The sequence below is a fragment of the Octopus bimaculoides genome, chromosome 19, assembly GCF_046866305.1.
Source record: "Octopus bimaculoides isolate indiv1 chromosome 19, ASM4686630v1, whole genome shotgun sequence".
Classification (NCBI taxonomy): Eukaryota; Metazoa; Mollusca; class Cephalopoda; order Octopoda; family Octopodidae; genus Octopus; species Octopus bimaculoides.
The window spans coordinates 1,602,256-1,614,930 of NC_142946.1; the positions used below are offsets into that span (position 1 = coordinate 1,602,256).

A 12,675-nucleotide genomic window follows, 5' to 3' on the forward strand; every position below is an offset into this window, starting at 1 on the left:
TGCCAGGAAGAGAGCAGAGAGAGAAAGAGTAGAGAGAAAGAGAGAGAGAGAGAGAGAGAGCGGGGGAAAGAAAGAGTGGTGTACACGCGCGGAAATTGATCTACATTAATGAATAATAAGTATGATATGACATGTGGCTAAAATGTCATTTTAATCTACCCTCATTTGTATCTAATTGACAAAATCCCATTCCTTGGTACTGCATAGAACTTTTCGCCAACCCGATGCTTTCACAATTAACTTTTTGATATTCCATAATTAATTTTCTTCGGTTCAAAGACAACTCTAACAATGGATATGAAGACACAGTTTGTAAAGCCATGCTGAAAAATATTATTTATAGTATTATTTCTATTGATAATACTCGTTTGTTAAATCAAAACTCTACTCTTTTGTATTTACATGAAGTTTGTAATTCCGCCATATTGACATTTAGAAAACATTATCAAAGCTTAAATTGTAAGGATGTAGATTATATTATATACGGAATAATATTAATCGCTAAATGTACTTGAAAACCTCACGTTTAACAACCAGCCCACACTCCTGCATAAACAGACGAAAACACGCATACTATAAGTATATAAAATCACGTATATATATACGCACTTACATTTATCTATCATATTTATTTGATGGCAAGTGTTTATGTGTGTGGGTCACAATATCAAGAATAGACACACACACACATAGACAGGTAGATATATATATATATATATATATATATATATATATATAGGGAGAGAGAGAGAGAGAGAGAGAGAGAGAGAGAGAGAGAGAGAGACTAACTATATCTTTCAGAGCTACTTACGTTTCAGTATGCATATATTTATATATATATACTATATATTTCTTCCGTATTATGTATATATATATATATATATATATATATGTATAAAGAGAGTGAGAAAGACAGTGACAGAGAGCGAGAGAGGGAGAATGAGAGACGGAGAGAGGGAGAGAGAGATGCATTAGCTAATCATTAACTCATTATTGATAACAAACTTCCATCTCATTTAGCAAAGAAAAATCACACACGCAGCCACGCTCAAAGAAACGCAATGCAAAACACACAGAATAGCAAACACTCACACACGCACACACAAACACACAAACACACACGTACACACAAATACGTGCGTTCAATGAATATGTTGCACAATGACTGGTGATATTTACCAATAGTTCATTAAAACTGAAAAGCTAAATATCATCTCAAACTTGGAATATATTGTTATAAGAGGAAAATAAAATAAGAGGAAATATAATTCTCCTCTAGAAAATACTACACCGATTCCACGTTCATAGAATTAAGAGTGTTGTCTTTGAATGGGCAATCCCTTTCTTACTCTTACTTTTCCTCTCTATGTCTCTATCTCTCTCTCTATCTCTCTATCTCTCTCTCTCTCTCTCTCTCTCTCTCTCTCTCTCTCTCTATCTCTATCACTCTATCTCTCGCTCTCGCTCTCTCTCTCTCTCTCTCTCTCTCTCTCTCTCTCTCTCTCTCTCTCTCTCTCTATATATATATATATATATATATATATATATATATATATATATTGCACCAGCATGACCGCAGCCACTTGGCTGAAACACATAAATAAATAAATATATATCCACTTCTGAAACACACATACACAATCACACACACGCACACTCATAAATAGTTCGCCTCTCTTTTGAATATATATATATATATATATATATATATATATATATGCGTGTGTGAGTGTGTGTGTGTGTGTGTGTGTGTGTGTGTGTGTGTGTGTGTGTGTATGCGTGTGTGTTCGTGCAGGTGTGTGAGTATACATATTCATATATGGATATATATAGTGAGTAAGAGTGAGAGAGATAGTGGGAGAGAGAAATAAATATATACATATATAGACACACACACATATATAAGCGCACACGCACGTGCGTGCTTTTGTCTGTGTGTGTGTATGTGTGTGTGTGTGTGTGTGTGTGTGTGTGTGTGTGTGTGTGTGTGTGTGTGTGTGTGTGTGTGCGCGTGTGTGTCCGTCCGTCCTAGGAATGAGTTACCTGCAAACGGTTCTGGAGTCCTGGTATGGGAGTTCCAAGGTTTTCAGGCATTTGAAACCGCCTTTTGCCACAATAATGAGTACTCTGACCAATTATAAAATTTATGTTTATATAAATATGCATAATTGCTTATGACTGTTTGCGCATGTGTGCAAGTGTGTGTGTGTGTGTGTTTGTGTGTGTATGTGTGTGCATATGTGTGTTTGTGTTTGTGTGTGCGTCTGTACGTGCATATATGAACGCCGATGTTTTCTATAGTAAATTAAATGAGGATTTTAAAACGACTACATTTTTTTAATGGATAAACTTGCAATACACGAGTACTCTTAATAGCATGCTGTACTTTAGTTTTATCTTTTTTTTTTCCTTCTCTTTGTAACCACCAATATGGATGGAAAGCAAGCCCTGCAATGGTGACACGATAATTCGAAACCGGCTCCTTCAGTCCGTTGTACGGCTGCATTACCGCTCCCACTGCAAAGACTTTACTTTCTATTTATTCTCTCTCCTCTCCCCGTACACATCCTTTTCAATACCCCACTCCTTCTTCCTCGTTACGATGTTCAATTCTGTTTGATGTTGGTTAGTATTGGATAGCAATGGTGGACAATCAGTTAGCAATTTCAGTGACTTCCGCTTCCGGCGCTACTCATTAAAAATAACTATTCAACTATTCAGATTCAGTTAACTTAAATACGTTTACTCTTTGTATCACTTAATGATCATCACGTAAACTTACCAACTACAGAGCTTCTGGCAGCGCGGGGCGTTGTAATATCGAATGACATTTATAATATAACTTCGCATACATACACACAAATACGTATACATATATATATATATGTGTGTGTGTATGTATATATATATATATATATATATATATATATATATATATATATATATATATATATATATATATATATATATATATATATTTGTAGATAGATAGATAGATAGATAGATAGATAGATAGATAGATAGATAGATAGATAGATAGATAGATATAGCATTTAATAAATACTTAAGTTACGGCTAAGCTACTTCAAGGTTCATTCGCGCAAACTACAATACATGCTCGCTTTTATACAGCTCTGAATGCCATACAACAATTAGAACCCTTAGAAGCAAACACCTGCTTTAAATCTTGTTCTCCATATCAGCGCGTTTCTTGTATTACTTACACTTCGTGATTTCATGTCCCTGATAAAGATATATATCCTGCAGCACTCATATATCCACCAGTGTTAAAGAAGTGCAAAAACTACACCCACCGCCAAACATGAGGGATGCAAAACCATTCGCATATCATTCAATCAGCACTAAAGACAAGGCAGCGTTTAGATTATAAATAATCATAGGCTCAGCCTCATTAGAGCACGAAAACCAAAAGGGTTTATCAATTATGGTAATATCATTCCGCATACTATTCTTTCATATTACAGGAATAACACATTTTCCTGAGATACCATTAGAAATTCGTTATTTCCTTTTTTACGTTGGTGTTTTTTTTTATAATTTTAATCTCAAACATTTTTTGTTTTCTTTATAGCTTTCGTCATTTCAGTCCCTATTCGTTTCATTATGGACCATATCACATGATTCAAATTACTCTAGTTACTAACTTGATTGGTAGCGTAATTAACGTGTTTCTTCTGACTAAATTGTCAAGCGAAGCCTTCTCTAAAATTATGTACAAAAGTTAAAAGAAGACAAAAGCTAAGGATTATCATATTTGTCCAATGCCACCTCCCTTGTCCCAGAGGAATGCATGTATAAATGTTATGTACGAATGTATGGATGTATACACCCATACATATAGTATATATATATTTATATATAGGGAGAATTCATACAAAAAAAGACGAAGGCAGGTGGTGTAGACAACAAACAGATGTATTAGTATAACGCTCGGGAAATGAAAAAGTCTTTAACGTTTCGAGCCTACGTTCTTCCACAGAAAGGAACACAGAAAGAAACAAGGAGAGAAAAAAAGGTAACGGCTAGCGATCTATCATGGCGAATGCCGGACAGAGGGATCACACAGAAGAGCTAGGAAGAAGGGAAGATAGTAAAGGTGCGCGCGCGTCTGCATAAGAGAGCATGTGTGTGCGTGTGGAAGGGGGCTGGTGACCTTGACGTGTGCATGTGCAGGTGTGTGGATGATGGAGTGGGTGCTGGGAAGTGGTCAGTGCTAGTGTGTGCAGGGTGGTGTGATGTGATGTCGTGTTGTGTGGTATGGTGGTGCATGTTTTTCTAAATATGCACAAATGACAGGAGTGTCACGTCCAGAACGTCTGTACTCAGCATTCTGCTAAGTTGCACCTCACCTTATCATGGACGTATAAAAACAATAAGAAAACAAAAGCAAACAATTCAGCAGCAGCAGCACTAACATAAGCCAGAGTAACACCTGCAACAGCAGCAACAACAAAAAACACCAATGACAAATGTGAAAGCGACAATAGTACAACAGGAAGGAGAACAGCGGAGAGAAATGCAAACGCAGGTAGAACAACAACTAGGTCAATGATGGAAGAACGGTTTTGCTCATTTTTCTGAAGCTCGTGTTTCGTTACTCTGACGACATTGCTGTTACCGCGGAGATGCTTCAGTACCAGCATGATGACGACGACGACGACGACGACGACGACGACGACGACGACGACGACGACGAGGAAGAAGAGGAGGAGGAGGAGGAGGATGTAGGTAGTTGTGGTGATGATAATGGCGATGGTGTGAAAGCGCAAAAGAAGGGCAACATGAAACGATATTCAGCGATTACATTACCTGTTTAAATATTAACGATGGAATATTCAGTCTGTGATTTATAGGAAGGTAAATCAGACATTCCACTTATATCTTAAGTGGATAAGTTATGTTGCGTTTGTTTGCGTGTTTGTGTGATTAGCATACTGGCATAAGTTGTGAGTGTGTGCGTATATATATATATATATATATATATGTGTGTGTGTGTGTGTGTGTGTGTTTATTTATGTATGTATGTAAATAGGTATTTATATATATATCAGTATTTCTATACACACGTATGCATGTGTGTGTATGTGTTGAAACACACATCTATGCTTACATGTATGTATGCATGCATGTACGATGTAGTCAACACTTTATAACAAAAATATATAAATCAGCGCGATAGAAACTGATAAAAGAAATACAGTGCTATAAGTATGGAACTGTCAGAGACAAAGAGAGAAAGAGAAAGAACAACGGGAGTGAGAGAGAGAGAGAGAGAGAGGTAAGTGAATGAATGAAGACTTTGGGCGGTAGGGAGGTTGACATACTAAGTGGAATGTATTTAAAGAGTCAAATGGATCGATGGATCGATAAAGTGACAAATAGATAAGCAGTTAGAATCGATTAAGTGGTCTTCTCATTAGCTACGTGAGATAATATTATAGCAATTTCTTGCAAAACTGATTCCTTCAATAATTAATATATTATAGATACCAGCATAATTACTGTTACTACTACTACTACTAATATTACTATAGTACTACTATTACCACCACTAATACTACGATTACTCCTGTAGACATTATTGATTTCCAATATTGACGTAGAATGCAAGATATATTCATAATGTGTGTGGAATCACTTATAAAGGTATAAGAAAAGAGTACTGCATTCGGTCATGACTGCAACTTGAACCCACATCCTCTAAGTTGTACTTCGGTTGACACGCGTACGTGCATTGAAATTTGCTGACATGCCATTTATAGTGTCGTTGTCAGCAGTTTCTCACTGTTATACTATACATGCGCGTACATATATATATATATGTAATATAAATAATGTATATATATATATATATATATATATATATATATAAACAAGGCGTTGTGACACTGAGCGCGTCTACGTTCTGGTTCATTCAGCTGGCAAAAATGAGTTATACCTGTAATTGAAAGGGCCAACCTTACCACCTTCTGTGCTAAACTGAATCTCCCCGAGAACTACCTTAAGAGTATGCGTGTCACACGTTAGTTTCACGATCAGGTTAATCCGTCGATTTCATCAACCGCATTACTCACTGCAGTAACCGAGGGAGAACCAATTATATATATATATATATATATATATATATATATATATATATATATATATATATATATATATATATATATATATATATAATTTCGAGTTGATAGTAAAGAGACAGACTTGGGTTCCTGAGACTGCACCATCCAGTATGCATTTTGCTCTTTAAATACAGTTGAGGTAGATTGAGGAATATTTTGTTACTGTTTCTACCGGGTGGAGCAACTTGTAGCTTCAGTTTTATTTGAGAATACTGAATATTGCTCCGTTTTTCAAGCACACAGGGAAAAGATCGCAGGTCTATAGGATTTGTATAGTCAAATCATTGAACCACCCCATCACTAAGGTAGCCGCTACTTTTCTCTTTAACTGTAGTTGATAACCTTTTTTCGCTTTTTTATTAAAGAGCTATTTCATTCACTTGGCAGTTCTGAAAAACAATATTGAAAGAGAATGGCAGGAAAATAAAAGTCGCAAAGTAACCTGGAGTATTAAAAAGAGAAAATGACAATTCAAGAGTTTTTATATCGACAAGAATATATCAATAACTTCTTCATAACTTCTTAATCAAACCTCACAAATCCAGTCATTATTCTTTCTGTAATTTGTTTCATTATAACTTATATTATAAATTCTGTAATTTTAGCAATTAAAGGAAAATGCTACATCATTTTCAAGTGGTTAACGAACATTGTGTCATATAAATATTAAATATATATGACAGAATCGAATTTTCCATTGTTGGAAAAACTTAAGACTCAGATTTATAAAATAAGAAAAAGTGTCCGGCGAGTTGACAGTGAGATACGTTCTCCTCTGATATAATGTAGGATAACAGTGGAACGCCACAAACAGGAGAGGTTAGGGAGCTGAAGGAGGAGGGTGAAATGAAATAAATTAAAATAAAATACTATTCAACATAGTAAAGTACGAGGCGGTATGGAGCAAGTTTAATTTTACCGGATAGATTTATGGATATGAAGGTTTTAAAGGTTCCTGTGGGATTAAGGATATATAAAAGGTTTATGGATATAAGAGTGGGTGTAAAGCTAGATGAATAAAAAGACAGACAGAAGAGAAGGTCGACAGATAGATAGATAAATAGAGAGAGAGAGAGAGAGAGAGAGAGAGAGAGAGAGAGAGGAGTGTTTCCTACAAGTGTCGTGTGACCTGTAGAGAGCCTACTTATATTATTCTAATGTAAGGTGTTTGCTGGATAATCCTAGTTCAATTTTTAGATAATCTATTAGTCTGAATTGGAGGATGAAATGAAGGAATTAGCTATTAAACGACTGTATTGAATTCTCGATCAACGTAAACCGAATTTAAGACATAAAGGTGAAAAAATAATTTTTTTCTAACAATGAAAATGGTGTCCTTAACGAACGACGCTTATATTTCGTGAGAGAAAACTGTAAAAAAATGTCGACGCTTGTTTCAGTTTGACTAAATTAAATTACATCAATATATCTACACGAATTTTATTTAAATTCGTATGTTCACTTGTATTTTTCTTTAGATTTTAGTATTTGCTTCTTCTCCTAATTGTATACAAAGTGTAAATCATAAAAAATACGCAATTTAACAGCGAGAGTTATGGAGTAAGGACAAAAGCTTTTATCCAGACGAATTTCAATATCACATTTTTATACACTTTTCTTATTTTGCAAAATTATTTCGAAATATTTATTTTCGATTTTATTTGAGAAGAATTTTTGGGTTCTGAATTTCCCATTCTTTTTTTATCTTTTCTTGAAACTTTGGTTTGTTTTATTCTTTTTTATTTATGTGCATATTTATTTATTTATTTATTGCTTCCATTCCATTTTAAAATCATTTTGAAAGATACCCAACGTATTTTGTATGTGAGTGTGTGTGTGTGTGTGTGTGTTTGTGTGTGTGTATACATCTGTATATATATATATTGTGTGTGTATATATGTATACATCTGTATATACCTGTGTTTGTGTATGTGCGCGTATGTATATGTATTTATGTGAGTGTGTGTGTATGTGATTATATATATATATATATATATATATATATATATATATATATATATATACATCAGTATATATGTGTGTGCGTGCGCGTTTGTGTATATGTATGTAGAATTATGTATATATATATATATATGTCATATATATAAGTATTTATCTATCTCTTCTCTCTCTCTCTCTCTCTCTCTCTCTCTCTCTCTCTATATATATATATATATATATATATATATATATATATATATATATATATATATATATATATATAGATATATATATGTGTGTGTGATTGTGTGTGTGTGTGTGTGTGTGTGTGTATATATGTATGTGTGTATATATATTTACGTGCGTGTATGCATATATGTATACATATATATATATATATATACATACATACCCATACATATACGTATGTTCATATTTGTACATCTTTCTATATATATCTGTATGTCTCTCTGAAAATATATAACTATGTGTGTGTGCGTGTGTGTGTGTGTGCGTCTGTGTATGTCCACGCATATACATATGAATGCGTGCGTGTGTTTGTCTATTTCTTTTTCTTTTTTTAATAAATTAGTTTACCATCTTATGAATTCCTTTTATATTTATATCGTCAAATCCATTTCTCAGAAATCTTTTGGAACTTGGGTAGTGGTGGTGGTGGTAGCGGTGGTGGTGGGGAGAGGGAAATAGATTCTTCTCCTTGTAAAGAATTCTGCAAATAAAGAAAGTGTTGTTCACAAAATAATACACTGACAATCTCTATTACAAACGGCAACAACAACAACAATAATGATGATGACGATGATGATGATGATGATGCAGTAGCAACAGATGGTGATGATGATGATGGTGGTGTTGATGATGGTGTTGATGATGACCACGACGATGATGACGATGATGATGACGGCAATGATAAGAAAAAGAAGGAAGTTTTGTTTTATTTCGAATTCAAAGCTAAATAAAATGTTCTTCGTTTCACCGTTATTACTGTCTATATTTTGAACAATGACAAGCTACACACCCAGCTGGGCATGGCACTATGGTTCTCTCTCTCACTCTCTCTCTCTCTCTCTCTCTTCCTCTTTTTATCTCTCTCTAAATCACTCTTTCTCCCTTTTCTCCGTCTTCTTTTCTTATCTCCATCGAAAATGTTTCGCATTGCCTTGCGTGCGCGCATAGTCGCTGAGTGTGCATGTGTGTGTGACATTGTGTGTCTACACTCAGGTATATATAAATATACACACACAAGTGTACATATATATATATATACTTATATGTTTGCGTACGTATATATGTCTCTATATATGTATATATACATATGAATATACGTTTGTGTGTATATACGTGTATATATATGTACATATATACACACATATATAAACGCAAAGATAGATAGATAGATAGATAGATAGATAGATAGATAGATAGATAGATAGATAGATAGATAGATAGATAATTCGCTTGCATGTTGTTAAGAGCTAAGTCTAAGTTGATTGGCATTTCGCGCAGCCAATACAAAATATTTACTGATTTATTATACAGAAGCCTTTTGAGTCCTAATCTGGCCAGACTTGAATCCCTTATCAAATAGTGAAATGAGCAAACGAGATGGAAATGCATCCATCATTCCAATAATTCCGCTCTGAGCTAACGGTGGTGTTTAAACGCTTTATTATCTTAAGCGACAAATATTTTCTCTGTGACAAACTCAAGTGAAATGCCTTTACACGTTCAAATATCTCTCAAACACATTGGAGCTGTTTCTCTAACTTCTGTCACAGCTTCATCCATCTTCTCGCGTATCTGTTCCGTCCTGGCAGCCAATATGTGCAATCCGTAAATAATACTTAACTATTTACAATGTTTATAAACATGGATAATTTATGCGTGACGTATGAATGAGAATTAGGGTAGGATAGTATAGAAAATAGAGGTGATGTTGAAACGTTCTTGACTTTAAGGGTTTCCCGAAAGGACTGGATGGAGGTCTATCCTCCCAAATGAAGGGCCGCTGCAATAAATGTGTGAATCTAAGAAGGGAATATGTTGAGCGAAATCATATTTTCTTTTACCCAAAGCCAGGAACTTTTTAGGTATATATATATATATATATATATATATATATATATGTTATAATGGGGTAGGACGATTTATGGGTTTAGCCTGAGTTTCTGGGCAAATGTCGTCTAGTATAATGTCGGACCTGGCAGAAAACCTGTGAGTGGATATGTTAGCCGGAAACTGAAAGGCACCCGTCGTGTATATGTGCATGTGTGTGTGTGTGTATGTGTGTGTGTGTGTATGTGTGTGTGTGTGTGTGTGTGCGCGCATGTCGTCGTGTCTGTGTTTGTCCCACCACCACCGTTTGACAATCATTGCTGAGGTGTTTTCTTCCTCGTAAATCAGTGTTGCCGCAAGAGAGAGCCCTAGAATTAGCAGCAGGCTTAAAAAGGAATCAGTATTGGAGTCTATTATTTCGTCTAAACTCACTCAAATCGGTGCTGCAAAATCTGTGTACAGTCTGAAACAAGTATATGTATATACATACACATATTTTATATATATATATATATATATATATATATATATAGATAGATAGATAGATAGATAGATAGATAGATAGATAGATAGATAGATAGATAGATAGATAGATAGATAGAGATAGATAGATAGATAGATAGATAGATAGATAGATAGATAGATAGATAGATAGATGGATAGATGTTTTGATACGTGTATATCATATAATAAATAAATATTTGTGCATTTGTGAATCTATGAGTATAGTTGTATAAATATTCAAGATGTGTGTGTGTATGCGTGTGTGTATGCGTGTGTGTAGATAGATAGATAGATAGATAGATAGATAGATAGATAGATAGATAGATAGATAGATAGATAAGCAGACAGACAGATAGATATAGATGGCATATATACATACATGAATTATGAGAGGACTACCTGCCCCTGTCGGCGACTCTTCATTCTTTGAATACAATATAAATCATAAACAGATTTAATATATAACTAACACCAACAAAAATGGCGTACTTTTGTGACATATAAACGTAACTGACAAACATAATTACATTGTGTCTTCTGTTCTGCTATGTGTATCACTTGATAGGTAGTGTGCTCTTACTGTTACAGGATATACATTGTCAAAGTTTCTGTATATTTCTCCCGCCGTTTTTCTCTTAGTGAGAGCTCTTCTCCTTATTTTATATATGCTTGTTATTTTAATACTTTATAATCCAATTTCATAAAATTCTTCTTTCGCTACTAAACAAAACTTACCTATTCAGGCGGATGTTTTATACATACATGCATACATACATAACACACTTACATGCATACATACATACATACATACATATATACATACATGCATACACACACACACACACATATATATATATATATATATGTGTGTGTGTGTGTATATATATATATATATATATATATATATGAGTCGCTAGTTATGGTCGGGCGAATATTTACCATTGGCTTCGCATCTGATAGGCTCTGTCAATACAGGGTAGTCACGAAACCTGCAGGCTGGAAGTGCGTAACCTTCTTCCTAATGCAGATGAGGAGATAAGAAGGTTACGTTTATCAGGGTTGTGGAAAAGACCCTGAGACGAAATTCTTCGAAGCGAAATCCCTTTCTGCGTTAGTTGAAGTTATCTCCTCCTGTCGATCGGTTCCAGTTGTGTCTGAAAACAGTCAGTTTATGTTCAATTTCCGTTTACTAGTTAGCCAGCCTGGAATTCCATGTCCTAAACAGGAATGTCTCTCTCGTGAGGGCATCAACTAAATATTTCACTTTTAGAATTTAAGCAGGTCCCCGTTTCAAACGAATAATTTGGCGTCCTTGCACTATCGGCCAAGTACGTTTTCTGCGTCTGCTCCTGTTGATGTATGGTTCAGTTTATTCCAGGAGCCTCTGTGCCGTTCCTTCTTTTATATATCAGGTTGTACTGAGAGTTCTGTCCGTTTCTTAAGGCACAATAAAATAATAACATACGATATCAGATTTAATCATTAACATTGTCATTATTCTTCTCTATGACCTCCTTCCGTCTGTCAATGAGGTTTTTAATGCTACGTTCATAAAACTTACAAATGTGTCACATTTCTGTGCCACCTTAACAACTAGAAATGTGACACTTTTGTAAGTTTTTTCCTGGTGAAAAGGTCATTGCTTTTGTATTTTCTCAATGGGTTTTACATTGACGAAGTGCTGCAACATGCTTTGAAACGATCGTATAGATGCATTTGAACGGACTCTTTTCTGGTTATCACTTTGCCCTTTATTTTTATATTTATAGATTTATATTTATATTATTTTGGTTTCACTGCCTAAAACAATAATGAAAGAACTGTGTATTGAATACAATATGTTAAATATGAATTTATTAATGCCAACATTCATAAATTTAGTCTTACAACATGACTGCTGTTGTTTCAGTGGAGCAAATATTCTCTAAATATTCCCTGGTGATGGTTAGCGAACAGTAAACAATAAGAGAGAGAGAGAGACAGAGAGAGAGAGACAGGGAGAGAGAGACAG

General features: G+C 34.7%; 1 long non-coding RNA gene across 2 annotated transcripts in view; it reads right to left on the minus strand.

The window, feature by feature from the left end:
* LOC149131736 (uncharacterized) overlaps positions 1-12,675 on the minus strand; it is an 85,702-nt gene that overhangs the window by 59,787 nt on the left and 13,240 nt on the right. Inside the window, exon 2 of one of the 2 annotated variants that reach the window (XR_016245139.1) lies at positions 8,548-8,814. The exons of the other annotated variant lie outside the window; for it this stretch is intronic. This is a non-coding gene — a long non-coding RNA (uncharacterized LOC149131736). Of the gene's footprint in view, positions 1-8,547; positions 8,815-12,675 lie in introns of those variants that run through there. 2 annotated transcript variants of the gene reach the window in all.